Below are 12,325 nucleotides of genomic sequence, written 5' to 3'. Positions count from 1 at the left end.
AATCAGAAAAACTAGGGAACAGAGAGAGATTGGGGGCGAAGCTCAGAACACAGAGGCACTGCAACCTAAGCATCCATTGACACAACTTCTCGAGATGAGTGATGATGTGGTTCTGCACTATTCGGTTCTGATCTGTGATCGAAACCAATGCTTCTCTGTCAAGCCTATGTGGTTTATGGATAAAAATAATGTCTGCTAGAAAGCAACTACGAAGCTCTCTTTTGATAATGTGACACAGAATCAAGTGAAATTTGGAGTATCTCCTTTTGGGGCTTCTTGCATCCTTTCAAGTGGCAGCTGAATTTGGTGATCAGGTATCAATTACTATCGAATTGGATGCAATCTTGTTAGTGGTTCATTTATTTACATTTCCCTATCTCTGAGGTTTGTCCCATTTCTTTATTAAAGAGCCAATGTGTATGAGATCTCTTCAGTGCTGTCTATAGGATAGCCATACTCCTGCCACTGTGCAACTGCATATTGATATCTGCCTTTAAAAACAATCTGAATCTATGGTCACATACTGGTGTAGGAACCGAGCGGGGCCCATAACAGAATGAGCAACTCTTCAACTGCTGCAAATCAACTGTCATTATCACAAGGGTGCTTTTGGTGCCATATTCACTATTCAGAATAATAATTAGTTTTCCTGCTTGTGCAGCATTTCTCTCTATTACTTTAAATAATACTGTACTGCGTGTATGTGAATGTGGTTTGTTTCTATTTATTTCTGTTCCTCAATGGCTTTGAAATTGTTGCTGTATAGGATCAAAGGTATAGTAATGTCTCCACAAGGACATTGTTGCTGGTTTCCCTCTGAGACCAGTGCAGAACTTTACCAGTTCATTGTAGGCCTGATACATTATAGTGAAGCTTCACCTCTGCCAGCTGGTACAACATGGAAATTTGAGTATTGATGAAAATAAAGTGTTTTTTTTAATTGAAGTCTTTAGTATTGTACTTATCAGGACACTCTCAAGAATACCATTGGGAAGGGAGAAAGCATTTAATCTGTCTGGGTAATGAGTGCTGATTGGTAAAGGCATGGAGAATGGACCAGGTGATAATTGGCAGTTAACTGCCAATGCTTGTTGTGATTCGACTAAATTGGTGATGGCTATTCTCTGACTCATTTGGCAGGGCAATACCTTGACCACTCAGGAAACCTGCCAATTGCAAACTTAACAAAGTTTAGCTGTTAACTGTCCATCACTATCTGACCAGTCCATTTCCATTGGGGACATCTCGATCAATCATTGTGCACTTTCCAAAGCATCAGAACTCTTTTCTTGTTCAGTGTAAAATGTTGTTTCCCTTAATATCAAAATCCTGATGTATGCAAGACAAAAAAAAAGAGCATGTCCTATTTTATAGCAATATCCAATTTCTATATTTGCAAACAACCGTTTGAATATGGGAACCTTTTGTTGATGGAGTATCCAACATCCAGCTGATATAATTAAAATGGAATCTAGTTTTTGAATTTGAAATGATTTAACCCCCTGACAAGCCCACTTTGTACATGCAGATCCTTTTTGAATATTGTATCAGTCTGGCTGTTGAAAGACAGCTTTGGACAGCTGTTTATTTCTGTCAATTTCTATTTAATGAATTGCTGAAACGGTGGATAATGGATTTTATTGCATTTACAAAACTGAGATATCTATATCTTGTGAAATCATGAGCAGTGCAAATAAAAATCTCATTTAATGCTGGCCTGGACAAGATTGGTAAACTTAAACTTGTGCTCATAGAGAAAGGACTGAGATCTTAACTGGCTCATTTTCATCTGATGTATTGAGTTTAAACTTATGTCTATCTCTAAATTCTTCAAGGCCTTGATCCAAGCTGTCTCTTGTACCCCTTATATACACACTCTGGTCTTTGGATCTCTGATTGCTTTTGTCCATGAGTATGGTCAAGTCCCCTGAATTAGCTGTACTTTACTGATAAACTTCCTAACACGCCCTCTGGTACTCATTCTCACTTTGAAAGCTTGCTTAAAAGCCAGTTTCATGTCATTGGTCCTAACTCTTCTGATACATGCAAACAACCTTCTCCTGTTTGGCATTCGGTGCATCCTTTTCCAGTTTGGAAGGTCAAACTCGAATGCTGAATATCGGGTTAAAGGCAGGATTCTTGGCAGTGTGGAGGAACAGAGGGATCTGGGTGTGCAAGTACATAGATCCCTCAAAGTTGCCACCCAAGTGGATAGGGTTGTTAAGAAAGCATATGGTGTTTAGGCTTTCATTTACAGGGGAATCGAGTTTGAGAGCTGCGAGGTTTTGCTACAGATCTACAAGTCTCTGGTGAGACCACACCTGCAATATTGTGTCCAGTTCTGGTTGCCCTGCTATACGAAATAGATAGAGGCTTTGGAGAGGGTGCAATGAAGGTTTAGGATGCTGCCTGAACTGGAGGGCTTGCCTTATGAAGAAAGGTTGAATAAGCTCAGACTTTTCTCTCTGGAGAGATGGAGGAAGGGAGGAGACCTGATTGAGGTATACAAAATAATGAGAGGAATAGATAAAGTCAATAGCTAGAGAATTTTCCTCAGGGCAGGATTGACTGGTACGAGGATGTCATAGTTTTAAGATATTAGGAGAAAGGTACAGAGGGGATGTTAGAGGTAGGTTCTTGATGCAGAGTGTTGTGAGTGCATGGAATGCTTTACCAGCAGTGGTGGTGGAAGCAGAGTCATTACGGATATTTAAGTGACTGCTGGACATGCAAATGTTTAGCAGTGAGTTGAGAGGTGTGTAGGTTGTTATTATATTTTACATTAGGATTAAACCTCGGCACACTGTTGTGGGCCAAATACTGTGCCCACAATGTTCTATGTTCTATGTTAAAGCATCTCATAAATGTGAGTATTAATATCCACTTTGGCAGATTTAATTGATTCTAATTGGAATGTCGCTTTGGAAATAACCTTCTTCAGGAATGAAGAAGGGCTTATGCCAGAAACGTCGAATCTCCTGTTTCTTGGATGCTGCCTGAACTGCTGCGCTTTTCCAGCAACACATTTTCAGCTCTGATCTCCAGCATGTGCAGACCTCACTTTCTTCTCTAATTGGAAAGTATCTGCCAAACCTTTAGCAAAACTGAATCAGCAAACAGCTTCAAACTGTGCACACGTCCAACACAAAACATTGCTGCTCCTCATTAACTTTTCAAATGCACTGCTCCATTCCAAAGAGCAGACCACCCGTTCCCATTCATAGAAAATTGTTTCTGCTGGATGGAAGTGGTTGTTTCTGTACTTCTGCCATTTTTATTGAACTCATCTCAAGTTACACTTTAGAATTTGACAGGCCAAGACTGTTTGTTTTAAGCTTTATCCATTTTGACCAGGTTGCCAGCTCTTCATGTTCTTGAATATTGGAATGGGACTGGGTTCTATCAGACCTCTAGGGACAGGCTGCAAGATCAATAGGTGGATAATAGGGTGGAAGATAATAAGCTGAAAATGTGTTGCTGGAAAAGCGCAGCAGGTCAGGCAGCATCCAAGGAACAGGACATTCGACGTTTCGGGCATAAGCCCTTCATCAGGAAGGGCTCCAGCATCTGCAGACCCCACTTTCTCCTGGAAGATGATAAGGGAAGGAAGGAGTTCCAGTGGCCCTCATATTTCCACCTCCGTAGTATTTTATTGATCCCAAATTCAGGAAAGGATGGCCATTCAAGTGATCAATGAAGAGTGTGTTCCCGCCAATGCTGGCAGTTTATTAGCAGTAAGGTCCTCCATTGTGTGGGATACCTCCTCCTGCGTCCCAGTAAGACACCTGGAGGATGTCCCTCCTAATGTAGTACCTTATGGCTCACAACAGGGTACCCCATCTGCACACTGGAACAGTCCCCTGTCCATGGTGGCGATCATTACGGGAACTGGAAATCAGAGTAAGTGAGTGAAAGAAGCCGTGAGGGCTAGAGTGTTCACAACATTCCCAGGATCAGGTTGGCAGCTCCTACAGAGGCCATTAATAAGTCATTGAGATCCCCCAATTGGTGCATGGACGATGGGTTACTCCTACTCCTAGTAAGAGTACTGTGATTACTGCTTTTTCAGTGCTATCAAGCAAATACTGAAGTGTGGCCATGTGATAAAATCAATGCTGGATACTTGAGACTTTTTTGTGAAAAACTTTATAATTCTTCGAAATGTTCTTAATGCACTTTTTTTGTTTCATACAATGGTGATTTTCTACATAGGATTACAGAGGAAAAACAGACCATTTGGCACAATCAGTTCATGCCAGTGTGTATGTTTTACTCAAGGTGTTTCACATCTTTCCTCATCTAAATGGCCCGTTGTAATTCTCTATTCCCATCCCTTCCAAGTGCTCGCCTAGTTTCCTTGAAATACATCTAAACTATTGATTTCAACTATTCCATCTGGTCACATATTCCCCATTCTCATCATTCTTTAAGTGAAGAGGTTTCTTCTGAATTCCCTTTTGGACTTCTTGATGTACCGTCTTATATTGACAGCCTCTAGTTATATTCTATCCTATAGTAAAATGTTTTCTCTGTACCTTCACTTTTCAAAACTTTTCATAATTTTAGAACTGTCAGCCTTCTTTTCAAGAGAGAAGTGAACAGCACAACAATTCTTCCTTGATATGCACAGCCAGAAACTTGTGTATCATTCTCATAAATCATCTCTTCACTCTCTCTGATACATTCTATAATATGTCAACTCGAACTGCAGGCAAAACTCTTAATTATCGTCAACCAAATTTTATAGTGACTCTACTTTCAAATCTATCCCTTTAGAGATAAAACTTAGAGTTTTGTTTGCATTTTTATGGCCTTTGGTACATGTGGTGAAATTGTTAGTGACTGATGTAATTGTCTGAAATCCCTTTGTTTGTCTCCCTCGCTTAGACGTGCATCTTTGAATAAGTGACCTGCACATTATTCCTACCGAGATGTAACACCTTACGTTTAGCTGTGTGGATCTTCATTTGCTAATTATTTGAATATACCATAAATTAATTAATGATCTCTTGCAACTTCTTGAAGTCCTCAGAATTGGTTACGTTTCAACATTCCTTTCCAATTTGGTGTCATTGAATTGCTAATTTTTTTGTCGTAATTAGATGCAATATTTAATTTGCAGTTTTACTTTATTTTGTTTTGAATTTTAGAGAGGTGCAGTAATCCACACGTTAACTATAACAACTAAATGTAGAATGACAGATAGATAAAAATTATTATAAACACAGGACTAATTAATAGACTCTATTAACTTCACGGTCAAAACAGGGAATTATTTTTACACGAATGATATGGTGAGATGATCCGTAGTGCAATAACTTTTTGTCTTTTTTTTTGTTGTAGTTTATTTCCCCAGGTCTTTCTGTGCTACTGATATGAAATTGAAAAGCCACCCATCCTCCATTTTAAACTAAATGATAATAAAAAACAGCATTTATATAAAATGCAACATGATTTATGAAGCCAATCTTCTAGGCTTATACATATTCACAGCCATGTAGAGTTATATAGGGAGAGGCTGAATAGGCTGGGGCTGATTTCTCTGGAACGTTGGAGGCTGAGGCATGACTTTATAAATGTTTATAAAATCATCAGAGGCATGGATACGGTGAAAAGGCAAAGTCTTTTCCCTGAGGTTTAGAGTGTAGGTGAGTATAGGTTTATAGTGAGAGGGGAAAAAGTTGAAAGTACCTAAGGAGCAACTTTTTCATGTAGAGGATGGTGTGTATGGAATGAACAGGAAGTGTATGGAATGTATGGAGTGTATGGAATGTATGGTGTGTATGGAATGAAGAGGAAGCGGTGGAGGCTGGTGCAATTTCAACATTCAAAAGGCATCTTAGTGTGTATAAGAATAGGAAGGGTTTAGAGGGATATGGGCCAAGTACTGGCAAATGGTACTAGATTGGTTTAGGATATCTGGTCATCATGGGCAAGTGAGACTGAAAGATTTGTTTCCAAGTCGTACATCTCTATGACTCTATGATCTACCGCTTTGCTCTTAATGTACTAATCGAATCTCTTTGGATTATCTTTAGCATTATCTCCCAAGGCTATCTCATTTTCCTTTCTTGTCCTCCTCATTTCCCTCTTTAGAATGTCCCTGCACCTCTTGTACTCTTCGAGGTTCACTTGATCTCATTTATCTATATCTAATATATGATTCATTCTTAATCTGAACCAGAGCCTCAACATCTTTATTCTTCCAGTGTTCCCTCCTCTTACCAACCTTATCTTCACACTAACAGGAACATCACGCCTCCGAACTCTCGTTATCTCACTTCTAAAAGCTTCACTCTTGCCGGCCGTCCCTTGAGCTGCAAACAGTCTACTCCAATCAACTCTTGAAAGATTTTGTCTCATACTATCAAAATTTGCCCTAGTTCAATTAAGAACTTTAACTTATATATAATGCCAATACATTCCATAGATATTTTAAACTAATCGAATTATGACCCCGACCCCAAAAAGCTCCCCTACTAACCATTCAGTCACTTGCCTTGCCTTATATCACAAGAGTAGGTCAGGTTTGCTCCTTCTGTGAGAATTACATCTGCATATTAATGAAGAAAATTGACTTTAGCACTTATCAAATTCCTCACCATCCAAGGTCTTAAGACCATGGCTGTCCCACTTTATGTTTGGAAGGTTAAAATTTGCGATTTTTACAATCCTATTATTCTTACATATAAATAAGTCCTCTCCACATATTTGTTACTCAATTTCAATCTGACTACTGGGGTGGCCTATTACAATTGCATCAAAGTAATCATGCCCTTCTTATTTATGAGTTCCATCCAAATAGCTTCACTGGACCATCCCTCAGAAATACCTTGTGTTAGAACAGCAGTAATGTTTCACCACAAGAAAAAAATGACTCCAATCTCCTTCTAGCTCTTCCTACTTCTGCCGTACCTTTGATGATGGAGGGGCTTTGAACATAAATTATTCAATTGACTGGTGATGGTTAGTAGCTGAAAATAAAGATACTATAGGTGACTTGGGTGATGGGAAATAAAAGGTTACATTGTGTGGAAGGAAAATTCTGGATATAAACAAGAATTTTAAAAAACGAACTCCATTCTGTCTGCCCAGGTCTTGCCTACACCGCTGTACCTCTAGAGTACTTTCCTTTTATTTTGATGAGTTCAAGTTAATCTCACCCGCTGTTTTGTGTTTGTCAACCATTTGTTAACGGGTGTTTGCTGTTTCAGAATGTAGGTTGCCTTATTGTGTACGATCTCAGAGATCAGTGTTTGGAGTCCTTGTTGTTTCAACCTGTGCTTTCGTCTATAATGCAAAATTACAGAAATATATTAACAGCAATTTAAGATAAAATGTTAGGATATTGGCAAACAACTAAGAGCATCAAGTTTGACAAAGGGGTTGTGGGAAAGGACCTGGAAAGCAGCAGGGTTTCCAGAACTTCTGATCTCTGTCATCTCTGATCGAAATCAACTGTGATTTATCATTTTTGAGGATTGTTATTCATTAATATCGGTGTGTCAGATAGATCTCAGTCTCAGGGAGGGGTGAGGTGCTTCTTTGTTTTGTGATGAACTCAGGGGAACATACAATAGTAAGGGGGTAAACCCAAAGGGACGCAGGAGCAGAGGATCTCCCGTGTGTATGTGCACAAATCGGGGAATGTACCATGACACGTGGACAGAAGAGCAAATAAACCCTACTTCATCAATAACACCGTAGAGAACAAACACAAAGCAATTATGTCAAACTAAAATCAAACAGTCTCTTGTCTCATCTGGAATATTGCATCTAGTTTCAGGAGCCACATTTTTGAAAAAATGCGAAGTTATGAGATTGGGTGCGTGACTGATTCACAACACTATTCCCGGGATGATACACCTCTCCAACTCTGAGAAATTTAGAATGTTCTCCTCTGCTGATAGTTTCCAGACTCTGTGAATAGTTGCTATGATTGGTTCTCAATTCCGTATTGCGTCGTATAGATCCCAATGGCTGAATATTTCAGGGAATCTTGAGCTCTGACTTGCCTGATCAACATCAACCTCTGATTTATTATTTTTGAGAGTTGCTGTTCTGTAATATCCCTGTATCAGATCTCAGTCTCATTCCCTGGGATTTGACAGGTGTGGTGTGTCAAATAGATCCCAGGAATTGTGCTCCATGAGATTTATATGTGAGAAAAACTCCAGTTCTGAGAATCCGCCCTTGGATTGTGCACGTGTTGTGTCTGACTACCTCACTGAACTTTGACATTTTTGGCTGATGAATGTTTCGTTGGGCGTTTCAGGTGGCGATTTATGCATTACTAACTCAGGCTGTCCGGACATTGGGAGTACATATAGTTTAGACGGTGTAGAGTAAACTTTCAAACTCCTTTGCCTGCCTTTTAAAGGCTTCTGGTGGAGCAAAGCTCCAAATTCGTATCATTACGTGACCCGAGGCCGTGACCCTTGGTGCATAAGAGGAAATGTTCTCTAATCATTCTGCCTCTGGAGTGTTCCATCAGGCATATCGTGTGAAAGATATATTTACATTAGTGGGCGGCACGGCAGCGCAACATTAAACTAAATGACTGGATGAAACACAACCAAACAGAACAAGTGAAAGTATTTGGCTGGGAAAGGAGTAGGATGTGGGAAAATGTATGATTACAGACTGGCCTTGAAGAAAGAATTAAGCCATCTCAAGTATACTGCATATTCATTCGAGATTTATTAACCATTTCAGAAAGTATTTTTATCCAAAAAGTTGATGTGAAAGCTAACAGAAGTGAATATAATGGTTGGATGCCACATTGAGACGAGAACACATACGCTGTGAGGTGGGAATTTTCTGTACATCAGTAACAGTCACAAGAAAGGGGATACAAAGGCTCATCAGAAAAGGTAGGCAATCATTCTGAGTAAGGAACAAATAAAAACAAAACAAATAGGCTTCAAACAAATAGGGAAGCTACAAATTCTTCCAACCACAACCATCTCAAAGATGTCAAAGTAAAAACGAAAATCCATCTTTAATTGTCTCAGTTACACGCTGATAAACTGAAGTGATCTCACTGTTGCAGTCAGCAACAGGACAAATTGTAGATTGGGAATTCAGAAACCTTGATAAGCAGATCAGGAAAATCAAAGAGGTCCACAATTCATTCACTTAACCTGGAAAATAGAGATAAAGCAATGACGCAGATATTTATGATCAGGGACTTTCAGATTTAATGTTTATTCAATGGCACACTTAGAGATTTCACAAAACATATTGGACTGTTTGGCGTGAGAAAGATGTGATTACTCTCACCTTCACCAGAGTGACGGCAGCGCTGTAGAAAATACTCAGGAAGAACAAGGTGATGAACGTGGAAGCAGTTGTCCAGATGTTGCTGTTATCATCCTCATAGTCTTCAATCCAAGTGCGATCTATTGAAACTATAAATAAAAGGCCGAGAGAGCGCATTTAGATTGTTTATTAATCCAGATCGATCTATGTGCATCCAAGTCATGTAATTAGAGACCATTACATCCTCACAAAGCAGTCAGGTATTTCTCAAGTGTGACTCTTATCTGTATCTATTAGTGCCTTATTGACTCTCAGCATGAAATTACAAATACTAACTGCACATGTTCTTTCTTCATTGTCCATGTCAGAACGTTTTAAATTATTTTTAATTCAATCTATTATTTAAGGATATTATTATTTGAGGGATGCTTATTACGAATGATTATTTTAATTATATCATTATATTTTAAATATAGGCTGTGACAGCACTTTAGTTGAAAATTGTGGCCATCACCTTCAAATGTGATTCTCACCTTTATGTATTGGTTAACAAATTGCTTGGCAAATCATGAATATAAATGACATCACAGTCAGGACATTGCTTCACATTTTTGTTTGTAGGATCTGTATTTTTAGGAATAAGTTTTTGTACATGTATCCCTTAATTTATTTGACCTACTGCTTGGTGTGTTTGGTTTTCCTTTAATGTTTGTGTATGTGGTTATGAGAGTCTCTTACTTCACTCTTGCCCATGTTGGAGTCTGTGCATGAATAAACATATTCCTGTTTCTTTACTGCTGGTGTGCTCATGTGTTTGTGCACCTAAACTTTTGTCTTTTCACATTGTGGAAGCATCATCATGCTAATATGCCATTTCGTTGCTGTCTATGCTTATCTTGTACTGTCTTTGTCAGTGTTCACTTTTCATTAGTGCTATCTAAAATGTGTGCTTATGTGTTTGTTTCAGGTCCTACCTAAACTAGGTTATTTTCATGTTTATGCTTAATAAATGTAAGCATGCAATGTTATGTTTTGATGGATGTTTATATGTATATGATGATGTCTGCTTGTGTGGCAATCTTTCCCAAACCATCTCCTGAGAAGCTTGTTTGTATTATTGTGTGTGAATGCTTGCTGATGCTTGTGCCCATTATCCTTATTAAACGCCCCTCTATTTGTTGATCTATGCACTTGTGTGTCTGCATGTGAGACTCTGAATTTGTGTGTACGTGTGACATTGTATACATGCTGATCAATATGGTTTAAAATAATTAATTAAGCTGCCTCTGTCTTCGTAGGTTTGTGATCTTGAAAATGGGAAAATAATGATATTAATATTTAGCTCTATGCACTTACGTGCCTGTGTGAGTTGACATGTGGGAGGACATTTTTCGGAATTTGTATCTGTGTGTTCATGCGTGTATGTCTGGAAGCATTGTGCTGTATGAATGTATATGTATTCATGCTCATTTGTGTGTTACCATGTGTCTACATTTCTCATGGTTATGTGTGAGTACCCCTGTTCATTTGTGCAAATGATTTTCTTTCGGTGTATGTGAGTTTTTATATGAGCTTAGGTGAGTGTTCAAGTACCACTTGCATGTGTGGCTCTGTGCGAGTATGCGTGTGTGGCATCTTATCTATATGCACATTTGAGTGTGCACATAAATATGTGTCTTTAGGTGACAGCCCGTATATGTGTCATTACGTGTGTATTTGTGATCATCTCTCTGCATCTGTTCTTATACCAGACTGCAATTTTTATTATTCTAATTTATTGTTCTAATTTTAATGGATTGGCCATAATTAGATTTGACCTTGGTGTTGTAGGAAACAATACCCATCATCGTGGAGAGATAAGCGTTTTATGAGCAACTCTTCTGTTGCAGTGATAGAAATTCTGTCTCTGAGAGAAAAGGCGTGAGTTTAAATCCCCACTGCCCCAGAGGTAACATTTCTGAATATGTTTATTCGAAAATGTCGATTTGTGTTCTGTATGTGAAACAAAATGATATCAGGCATTCGAATACCAGAAATGATCCAATGTGCTCCAGAAGACTGAGACGAAACTATGGAATTCAAACCGGGCCGATGTAAACACCAGTTTTGGATTATGGGAATCAATGTTAATCATTTGTTAACAGAGCCAAGTGTGTCCAGCATGTTTCAAAGGTATTATTTTGCATGGAAATGTTAAATCTTTGGACAGTAAGCAAGAAGCTGACTGTTCCTGTTAATAACTGGGTTACATTACAGAGGACATCTACCATGAAAACTCTGCACAGGGAGCAAGAGGACAGACCATTCATCGTTCCCCTCCCTTGCGCTCTACGACAACTTATCTGTCGATTCTCTTTGGTGTGAAAGTGAAGATACATTCTGTCAACTCATGCGCTGGCCCAAGATCCCTGGCAGTTCCCCAGAAACAAAGGTTCCACTCAAACTGTTCTGCACTCTTTACGATTGGTATGTTCCAATCAAATTTAATTTTAGAGTGTCTTAAATTTACATTTCCAATTGATGCAATGTGGCAGTTTAAATCAGACATGAATTTTGTAAGGATGTCCAATCGGGGGAATCAAGAATACCAAGTTCAAAACTCGTGCTCTACTCTTGACATAAAATGGACATTGTCAGATTTTGTCACAGAGGGATTTAAGATGGATAAGGTACTTGGCAGAATCCTGCAATGAGTGAGCTTTACTCTGTCTCTGACCCAGGGTGTATCTGAGCAGAGAACGTTAACTGCACAAGACACTCGTCCAAGACCTGTTAATAATCCACTTTAACTACACAGATGGAATGTAAGTCAGAGTGAGAAACAACTAATTCAGTATTTAACTCACAACTAGAGGGGAAAAATTATTACTTCTGTTGAATTATTAAATGCAACTTTAAGATTTTTATTGACATGAATTAACAGTGTCCGTCAGTGCAAGTGAAATGTTTACGAAAGTCGGTTTACCGCTGGATTTATCGACTGTTCTGTTGATGATGTTCAATGGAGTCACTTCATGTCCCACCCCACAGCGGTAAGAAGCACCGCTGGCCCACTCCTCCGCTG

At 39.0% G+C, this 12,325-nt stretch overlaps 1 long non-coding RNA gene across 1 annotated transcript; it reads right to left on the bottom strand.

Annotated features, from left to right (window-relative positions):
- Window positions 1–9,119: 9,119 nt before the first annotated feature.
- LOC132825745 (uncharacterized) lies at window positions 9,120–12,256 on the bottom strand. Its single transcript, XR_009645812.1, has 3 exons — window positions 12,227–12,256; window positions 9,283–9,410; window positions 9,120–9,143 (listed from the first exon to the last, which is right to left on the bottom strand). It is a non-coding gene; the product is annotated as an uncharacterized LOC132825745 (long non-coding RNA).
- Window positions 12,257–12,325: the final 69 nt, after the last annotated feature.

This window comes from Hemiscyllium ocellatum, chromosome 21, assembly GCF_020745735.1.
Source record: "Hemiscyllium ocellatum isolate sHemOce1 chromosome 21, sHemOce1.pat.X.cur, whole genome shotgun sequence".
NCBI lineage: Eukaryota > Metazoa > Chordata > Chondrichthyes > Orectolobiformes > Hemiscylliidae > Hemiscyllium > Hemiscyllium ocellatum.
Note: the sequence above shows the minus strand (reverse complement) of the source record. Positions and strands in the feature narration are given on the sequence as shown.